This window comes from Oncorhynchus kisutch, linkage group LG3 (genome assembly GCF_002021735.2).
Source record: "Oncorhynchus kisutch isolate 150728-3 linkage group LG3, Okis_V2, whole genome shotgun sequence".
In the NCBI taxonomy this organism is placed as follows: domain Eukaryota; kingdom Metazoa; phylum Chordata; class Actinopteri; order Salmoniformes; family Salmonidae; genus Oncorhynchus; species Oncorhynchus kisutch.
This window is the reverse complement of record NC_034176.2, coordinates 58,491,855-58,502,270: the sequence shown is the minus strand read 5'-3', so window position 1 is coordinate 58,502,270 and position 10,416 is coordinate 58,491,855. Positions and strand designations below refer to the sequence as shown.

The 10,416-nt window shown below is 41.9% G+C and overlaps 1 protein-coding gene across 8 annotated transcripts in view; it reads left to right on the top strand.

The window, feature by feature from the left end:
• Positions 1–4,691: 4,691 nt before the first annotated feature.
• The window catches only part of znf536 (zinc finger protein 536), a 179,810-nt gene continuing 174,085 nt past the window's right edge, over positions 4,692–10,416 (top strand). For 2 of the 8 annotated variants that reach the window (XM_031809492.1, XM_031809486.1), the window contains exon 1: positions 5,155–5,692. The gene's annotated coding sequence lies outside the window, so the exon portion shown is untranslated. Of the gene's footprint in view, positions 4,965–5,152; positions 5,693–10,416 lie in introns of those variants that run through there. The other 6 variants (XM_031809516.1, XM_031809511.1, XM_031809490.1 and 3 more) reach the window with 5 other exon arrangements.

Here is a 10,416-nt window from a genome sequence, read left to right as displayed (position 1 = left end):
CACAGAGGTTAGTCTGACAGAGAAACTTGTGTGGTGTGGCAGCACCTTGCACTATTCAGCACTGTACTCCATGTGTGTCTGATGAAAGGAAACGGTACCAAAGGAGGTGAAAGTGTAAAGGATTCTTCCTGAGGCGAGAAGCTTTTTTCAAGATGGACGTATAATACCTGTTTATCTTCTTTCTTTCTTTCTTTCTAGTTTTCCTACAATCACACACTTTGTACCAGACCAGCTAAATGTATTGTGTTCATTGGAATGGCGATATGTTTGAATACACGACTATTGGATTGCCAATGCCAACTCACGTAAGCTCAGTGATAGTGGTCTCACTGGGGAGTAGCTTTGATTGAAGTGTTAAGGGGAGAGGAGCTACAGAGGAGGCGTCACGTGTGTCCGGTGGAGGTCACGAATGGTCTGCAGGTTCTAATTATGTGCTAATAGCCACTGAGGAGGTCATTTGGAGCCATTAAGGAGCGCCTGTAGGTAGTTAACGGCCCACAGCATAACCCAAGCTCCTTAATGTTCCCAAGGAGGCAGTTAGCCCTCTGTCACCAACGGCAGCTGCCTCATTATTGCGATTAGAAACCAATTGATAGGTAATAGTAAAATATGATGGCTCACTGTCCCATAAATATGGACTTTGGTTGAGAGGTGAGGAGCCAGGAGGATGTAGTGGTACAGTACAGTAGTAGTTGGAGCATGAGGGAGTTAGCTGGTGGTAGGGTCTGGTTAAATCTGTGTGATAATGGCACCCTCTGTAAAGTTATCGCCTATAAGCTTATCAACTCAACAACAGATGGGCAGCCACGTACTCCCATTTGGGTTGAGGCTTGGGTCATGTATCATTCTTGTTTGTCACTTAGAGGGAACGTCCGTAAGCAGTGGCCTTCTTGTCAACCCGTGTTTCCGATTTGTTCAGTAACTCCTCATACGAAAGTTTTTCCCTTCACTTTCTTTCTGTGCCGTCGGCTGTGTTGTCATTAGTCTTGTTGTCCGAGGGTTCCTCCTAACACACTGTAGTTTATTTTGCTTAGACATATGAGAATGATGGAACCTATCAAACCCGGGATATTTTAAGCATGCAGTAATCATGATTAAATCCCTTATGCCGAACATTGTTCTCAATCAGTTTGAGTCAGATGTTTTCATTTAGATTTTTTTTTTCTTCCAGTAGAGACATTGATTCAGATGATTTAAATGAGCATCCGCCCGGTTATCGGTCATATGCAATATACTGCACTAAGTAACTCATCAAGTGGGGCCAAGTTTGATCAGTATATACACTTTCTCCTGATAAATATAGGAACACAGTTTTCCCTAGTCTCACAATATGAGGATGATGAAACCTCAGACTTTAGCTCTAAATATTTGTCTCTGCAGTATTTGTGCAGAGCCTCATTAATGATCAGAACTGCCAAACATGTAGTGCACTCGACCCCCGTCTGAAGAAAAAAGAAACAGTGGTGTGTTTGTCGAAATGTAAAAGCTTCACATACGGGATTGATGTAAGCAATAATGATGATATTGCGAAATGACTACGGCAATTGAAATGTTTTTTTTATTTTTTATAACAGTGCTCCTCATTTAGTGGATGTCATACTTGAAAGTGTAATTTTAAGTAACATTTCAAAGTTTACAGTCACAGAGGGTTCAGAGAATCAAATTGCTTAAAATTGCACTCACTCCGTTTTCATTAAAGTAGGATACTTTGAAAAAAAATCTTCATCAAAGGCCTGGAACAGATTAATTGTACATTGAGAAACTCAATTTGAAGAAAGAAGCATTTTCTCTACATATGAGCCAGCCACTCTGGTGTGTTTTCATTTAAATCTGAACTGGACAAGACTTTATGTTTCAGACTCGTTTCAAACACACACACACGCACACGCACACGCACACACACACACACACGCACACACAGACACACACACACACACACACACACACCACATCCTTGTAAAATGGGATGCACAGCAACATGAGCGCATTGCTACTGTAGGTCACACTTTATTGCTATCATGTTGCATCAATGTTCAAAAATGGTTCTGTCTGTTACTAATAGTACTAATTTGCAATTGAGCTGAGGTTTGAAATGACTACAAGCAGGGCCACATCCAAGAGTACACGGAGAGGAGACTGAAGGAGTAACATCTTAGTTTAGTTGAGAAGTGAACAGTGGCGAGTCTGTTTTTCAAGCATGTTTGCTTGGATGCCTTCCAAGCATATAGTCCATAAGCAGAGCCATCTTCAGCTGGTAGTCAGAAACATCAGTCTTATGGGCCTGGAAGGACTGTCCAACACCCTGCTCTGTGCTCCCCTCCCCTCCCTGACCCCTGACCCCCCCAAACCCTAGCTTTGTCGACAGCACCGTTGACTTCTAGTATCTGTTCACTCTGTCAAATCTCTATCCTCCTATTGCAATATGTAAAATATACAAGTAAAGTTATTGGGAGGGGGTCCACGTACAGGAGGCAGGGAAGTACCGGAAACTTCTACATGTGACATGCAGTAATGAAATGTCAATGATCAGTGTATTATTTTTCATGAATATTCATCGATTTGTTTTTATATGAAGGAATATAATGATAGAAATAAATGCTTGGTAGAAGTCCATTTCCAAAATATCCTCAGGAATGTCAGTCAATAAGTGTATTGCCCTAAAGAGGTCTCTTGTTGTGACTCCCTTTTTCTCATCTGGAGCACCTGTTGCTAAATGTAGGTAGAATAGTGCTGTAAAAGTTAACTGTAATCTTTACTTGTTTGTGGCTGTCTGCCTTTAGATTTGAAATGTTGGTCCTATTTTGCATACAGGCCTATATTCTATTTTCTATAGGCTACTGTATTAATTCAAGTCTTTTAAAAGTCAAATTAAAACATGAAAAATGATGTGTTGTCTGAATTGGACAGAAAAAGACCAAATAAATAAAATAGGCCAATAGGCATGCATTTTAAGTGAAGGGAATAGTTTATTAGTTCAAGGAAGCTAATGTTGTATGTTCATGTGTTATTCCCTGCACCGTAATGCACAATTATTTAAATGCAGGGTATATTTATGGGACATACCCGTGCTATATTGTTCGAAATGTGCATGTTTAAATCCATATGGCAACTTCCTTTTGACCTGCTTTCACATCCCCGTCGCATTGTCAAGCCTGTCACCGATAAAGAATCACTTGACTTGCTATAACAAGTTCAAAAGAAACCGAGAACGCGCTGTTGATCCATGAAGAATTGAGAAGAGGAACACCCCTACTGCTCTCGCTATCATTCCCATAGAGATAGCGATATTATTGATGGGTTAGTTATGCTAATTCCTTTAGAGACAAACTTTTATTTTGGAATTTGTTCAAAAAAAAGAATTTCATACACATCAAACTGGAAAATGCATGCTGAATTCCTAACCGTTTAAGGGGTAGCATGAGAATCTGATTTTCATAGTGAATAATATATGTGGACTATCTTTAAAAAAATATGTTTTGTCTGGAAGGAAAAGAAAGCGCAGCCGGGATCTTTCCTTCTGGATTATCTATTAATGTTCCACTGAAAAAAAGATAACACTATAAATGAAGAAAAAAATAAGACAAGAAAAGCTCATAACAACGTAGGCTAACACAATCAAACAATGTAGTTAAAAAATAAACACACAGCAGTATAGCCATAAAACCAATAGCTACTAGCTATCCCTTTTTACTCTGATTTAAAGTTCCATTTTAAATCACAAGATGTCCAAGATCCAATAGAGTTATAATCCACTCCAATTAGGCTCATTGTAGGCCCTACACTCACACTTGAATCAAGCTGTAACACACCAACGTATATATATATCAGTGTCATACACAGATGGAGTGGCATGTGCTCATAACACATTAGTTCACTGTCATACTACCACACTGAGCAGTTGCGTGTGAGTATCCTTGAGTCACACACCGCCTTGGCACAAGTGGAAAGGGGAGACCATACGCTCACAGCTGTTCTATCTCCCCGTATAAATACGACCAGGGAGTCCGGTGTGGGACTTCTGTCTGGTTATATACAGGATTTGATATCATCTCGATCAATGCGATGATGTGTCCCATGGTTCGAGGACATTTTGAATAATCAATCCGTCTGCGTTTGGCCGAACCATCACCGTCCTCCTCTTTGTCGACCTCTCCACGTTTGCTCGCTCTTATCATCGTCCCAGAGTCACATGCCCTTACATTCTAGAAAACCAACCGTCCATAGTAGTATGTGATACTTTTTATTATTACCAAACCGTTCCGATAATTACACCATAATCATTATATAATCCCATAAGAAAGAGTCTATTTAAGCAATTGCTTCGTCAACGCCGGAACACTGAAACTATAATTGCATTATATACCGCTCCTTCCACCACATAGAGAAACATAATATATCAAACCATCTTTGTGCGAACATTTAGGAGAATGAAAGGTCGGCCTGTGCATCTCTGTCCTACCGCAAAAGTTATGCCAAAAAAAGTTTAGAGTCCTCGACGAAGTATACAGCTCTTTAAATCATTTCCCCAGGTTACTTGGAACCGTTGGGTGAGCGCGTTTAATATTGGACTTTTCTCTTTCTGTTTTAATAAGGTACGACGTGGCCTTGTTGAACAGCTTGGTTGTTTTAAATATCATATTTACTAATAAATGTGCTTAATTCCTAGCCCATGGCTTCAAAAAGCGCTCCCATGCATGTTGTTAGAATAAACCTGGTTCGTCAGGGCACCTGAAAAAAAAGCCTCCCTCAGGACCAGTTTGCGTTTGTATGCATGCGATTGGCAACATAACTGGCTTATTTACATTAAATACGCCACAAGGTTACAGTGAGATGAACGTCATTTTATCACTGATTACTTCTCTTAAGCACTAGAGCTGTGACTGATGCTCAGGACGCGCAGACTACACCGATTTACCCTGGAGTTTTTTTTGGAAGAAAAATACTTGAAATAGTTAACTGAAAAGGTAAGGACATGTACTTTTACAACATTATATGTGTTCAGTTGTTATGTGTTCACTGCATGGTCGCGGACTACATGTATCAAAGCCAAATTATACACGGTGTCAACGTAACAAGAATGACAAAGTGAATGGCTTCTGATGAGAATAGACAGATTTTAATAAGAGTGTTTACCGGAGCTCAAGGTCAGAAACAAGCTGCGAGGTTGGGAATGCTTTTTTTTTTTACCGCAACACGGGGGAAATGTAGCCTACGATAAGAGATTAATATTATTTACCGTGTTGTTTTATCTTGGGTTACGCTCTTAGCTCCAGCAATGCCGAATGCCGCAAGACCTATATCTAGTTGCTGTGAATAACGCGGCGGACTACAATGGACTGCTTTTTTTGACGGTACAATGCATTTCACCTACCAGATAGGGAGAGTCCAAGCTCAAAGATGGAAATATGTTGTGATGCTGAGTGATTAGTATCAATGAACACGTTTGGCCTGGGGAAAAAAACAGACCGAATGAAATAAAACGCAATTGTTTACTCAGGATATGTGCGGAACAGTAAGATAGATAATTCTGCATTGGACCATCGTAACAGGTCCGAAGCGCACTTTTCCCCCTTCAGCGAAAGAAAATGATCTGGTCAATCATATGGACATGCCTCATTATTCAATGAACACAATCTCTCACCAAGGCATCGTTTACAGACAGGAGTTTCTTCGCGCTACTTCAAATGTAAAGGTAAGAAGTGCGAAGCTTACGCATGGGTTTAATGGGGTTCGGAATGGTAACTCGAAGGCGTTTCGCTTTTGAAAGTCAGTTTGAATAAATGTTATTTTTATTGTATCATCTCAATGGGGCCTGTTTCTCTACGTGATCAAAAAATACAGTATAATTAAATATCCATAGCGGTGACGTTAGCATGCGGGGTTGTCAGGGTGGAAAACATTTAGTCTACATAATGAAAGCATGGGAAGACGTTGAACAGCGACTCAGAACCAACTATTCTCTTTTTTTATTTCAATGATTTCATAATAGTCATATGTAAAAGTTGTATATTCCAGACGTTTAAAATAGACAACGGAGTGTGCATAAACGTATTGGACACATGACATGCATAGCACAGGCGGATATTTGCGACTACTTTTAATGAAGTATAAACTGTTCCTCATACAATCTGCCTCGGAAACTTTCTCATCACATCCCTAGGGGTTTTGCTTAGAATTTCAGCTAACCTGAGTGCATATTGTTGGAGAAATAGGATTAAAGTTATCCGCTGCATGCCATGTGTCAAAACTTGTGAGATGGAAGAGCCGGTGAGACCTGCCATTTTGTGCTGTGATCGACCTCTTATGAATAGCAGCCATGCATTATGCTTTGAGGAACGTTATGATAGCATTCAACAACTGAGGGCTAAATGTCATATCACGCTTTAAAACATTTTATGTAGACAACACACATATCACTGGAGAAATTCAGATTTGAACGACTGATTCAAAACGCAGCTGCTTGGGGGAAATGTATCCACATTTGCAAAAGTTATAGCGATTCGGCAATGAATAAAAAAGGTACTCATGACAAATAATTGTATGAAAGGGACGTAGCATAGCCTATAACTTAATCGGGAACGAGGTCGTGTCTAGCGAGTAGCGTATGCCACAACCTTCATAAGATATAGAGAAATGCACGTTGCCTAATGTAAATGTTCCAAAATATAAATGATATATTTAAAGTGCATATAGATTATGTCGGTGTGGGTTTAGATGTTTCGTTTCTTGCTCTGTGAATCTGAAATATGTCAGGGTAAATATATTCCCAGACATGCTGATAAACCCAAAATGTTCAAATTGCCTTTGTACGAGTCTATTATGTATCATTTCGTGGGATAAAACACAGGCTACCCGTTGCACTGCCAGTGCTTCAAACTCTCCCCGGCAGGACTTGTCTGCAGGTGTCCCTCATCCAACCGAGCAGCCTTTCACCTTGAGTAGAAGGGAGCGATCCTCCCATGTAAACACAGATGAACCAGGTATGAGATGAACCCAACTGGAAGGCAGCAAATTAAAACAGTAGCCTAGGCTACAATGGCCGAGAAGACACAAGACCCCCTCAACCGTAACGCAGCGTTACACAACGTCCATCACATTGTTTCACTTTTTTTTGTATCTTCCGCAAAGTTGAGTTTGCGATAAATGTTTATTCCTTAGATTCATTGTCAAAGGAAATGAACAAATAGGATGCCCAGATGCACAGTCCGAGTAAACCACTGTCATTGTTTAATGGTATTTGCCAGGCGGATATTATGTCTGTAATAGTGTCTGGGCGTGAACCTTTTTTTTTGTGTCAGTTCTTTTTATTTTCTTATTGAGATGAAAAAGCGATGGACAACAGTCCCACTGAAGTGCACTGAATTACAGATCGGGGCCCTACAGTAGCCTCCATGCAATTACCGATAGTTAGGAGAATGACAATGAATTGTGAGAGGTGTTATTGAGAGAAGAGAAAGTGTTACTTTACTAACTGCTATGTAGTTGCAGCTCCTGTGTGTGTTGTCCTGGAGATACTTGACTGGTTTGCTACAAAATGTGGGGGAAATGTATTTTATTATTACATTATTATTACTATGATTACTATTATCATCATCATGAATTGTGCAAGAATGCCATGAGTGTTATGACAGGCTATCACATTTCACATAGTTCAAACAATTGATTTGACAGATTCAAAATGTTGGTCATGTGTATGCTCTATTGTGAATTTGGTGTTATATTCCTAATCCCATCTTTAAATCTCATGTTTTGTTCTTATTGAATTAAATCGCGTTCCTAAGCATCACAGGTGCCGTGTTTCAACTAGTTCGTCAACCTGTTTAGTGGTCAGTATTGCAATGTATCCTATTTTACCTGTGTCTGTTGCTCCGTGGGCCATGACAAGCCACGGTGGTGCACATCTTTAGGGAGAGAGAGAGAGAGAGAGAGAGAGAGAGGAGGATGAGAAGATGAGAGAGAACATGGCATGGGCATGGCATCAGTGCTCCTCTCCCGGACCTGTCAATCTGCAGCCAGTCAACTGTAGCCGGAGCAGGAGAGCAGTCAGAGACGTGATCAAACAGCCATCCCACTCTTAAATGATTCTCGGCTCCTTTTAATTGGTCGAAATTGTCTTCCAGATGTACGGCAGTAGCCAGGGTCTCTTGTGGGACGGTATGGCAGGCGAGGCCTGGCGATTAGGTATTAATTGATATGTGCAGTGGAGCCCCCATCCCCTCTGGCTCCAAAGGCTAAGGCCTTTACCCCTGTGGCTTTACCCCCCCCCCCCCCCTCAGTATAGTTTGGCAGGCAGGAGGGGCTGTTTCAGGAGCGGGCTGGAAGGCAAGCTGGGGGCATAACACATAACAAATAGGCTAGGCTGTGGTGAGCCTTGTAGTATGGTGACCTTGATTTAGAAGGTTCACTTTGGAGAGATGATGGTTAATAGACCCTATGTCTTCTGACACATGTCATGAAGCCCTGTGTTCGAACACACGAGTGCTACAGAGACGAGATGTTCACGTCTCACGCTTGTGAAGTTAGGTCCTGTTTTCGTCTGTAAAGCTGTGGCGCTCCACACTTCTCTTGTCACATGTGTCATACAGCATATATTGGTTTTACAGGTGTGTGTGTGTATATGTGTATGGATATGAGAGCGACAAGGATGTGAATGTCCAACGTTTTTGTTGTTGTTCCGGATAGTAATCATAGACGTCAGTGTGATGTAAGAATAAGGACTGGGCCGACAGATGAGGTGATGACGGATGAGCTTGACTCAATTGCCTCATGCCAGGGTGCCACCAGAAGGAGCGTCTGTCTGTCTGGAAAAAGGGAATGAGGGAGAGGGAGAGCGAGAGCACAGGGAGCGAGAGGTTTGCAGTGCTAGAGCTCAAACGAAGAGGTAGGCCTCTGACTAAAAAGACAGTTAGGCTGGTAAAAGGAGGAACATCAACTTGGAAGTATATGTGTGACAGTAAATAGCTAGAATTTGTAGATATATTCACAGACATTTTCTTTCTTTGTCTTTGTCTTTGTCTTTCTCTGTCTCGCTCTCTCTCTCTCTCTCTCTCTCTCTCTCTCTCTCTCTCCCCCCTCTCTCTCTCTCTCTCTCTCTCTCTCTCTCTCTCTTTCTCTTCCCAGAGGTTTTGGGATAGATCTATATGGATCGTGGACCTGGGGATCTAGATTGATGTTTACACTCAATAATAGAATGTGTTAAGTTGGACTAGTTTACCCAGCCTTGGGAAAGATGAGCAGCTTGTGCTTCGGCCTCGGCCTTTGTCTAAATGATCAATCTAATCACACACGTCCACAGTAGCCTTTCAACTGAGTTTTTTTTCTCCAAAATAAAAAATACTTTATTAGAATACGTCCTGGAACGCCCCCGATGTACACAGTACCTCAGTCGACAGCCGGTTTTGCAACATTAACGCCTATTTTTTGAAGTTTATTAGCATTTTGGATTTATAAATGTGCTGCACATTGTGCCAAGACTTGTTTCCTTTTGATCTGCAAAGGAGCACAACATTACAGCCATGTCATTTTTGCCGACAACAGCTTAACACAAACAGGCAACCACCCATCAATCACGGGTTCTGAAGCATGGCATTGTGTTATTTAGCATTCTCCCTGGCATGCCTAAAAGAGTGGTGAATATCTGCAGTGCTGCTGGGGGTTGAATCCAAAACGGGGGGTGGGGTGGGGGGGTGGGGGGTAGTTACTGAAGGAAATCTGTCGTAGGAGATCTCTCCAGCTCTATGCGGGTCACAATGATGTTTGTACTCTGATTCGGTATAGGTTGTGGCCTGCTGGTCGCCAGTTAGTGTGTTTTGGGTCTATGTAGAGGGGAACCTGGTCAAGACGGCTTGTTGCAGAGAAGTAAGAGGACCCTGCACCTTTAATTATGATCAAGAGGTTTTCCTCCAAAGGACAGAGGCGTAGCAGTTATGTTGCCTCGTAAATCTGCCCCCGATGCCGTATATTGTGTTGAACTATTACTGTACACTATTATACTGCGTATTCAGCTGCCTCTTCAGGACCTGATTTGCATAATTGGATCTTTAATGAAACTTGCCTTGTGGAACAAAAAATGAGGAGAACCCCCCCCCCCCCCCACTATAGGCAGACCCCTGTGAATATTTGTTGGGAGAAGTTCTACTTGTTTTTTTAGAAGAAGGGGGGCTTTGGAAAGAGACTGACCTGCGCACCGCACACGTCAGTGGCTGTGCTACAAATAGGATGAGAAGTGCCCCTGAAAGCTGTACATTCCCAGCCGGGTCTCGCGGGTTGTTACTACAATAGCTGGATTTCTTTAGCCTGGGGGATTTTAGGTTCTATGTCTGCACTCATTTCGTGTACTTGTTACACGGGGAAGATGGGTCTTTTGTAGAGGAGCTGCGCCGCACGGCTGTCGGGATTCCTCTGTCGCAAATATTT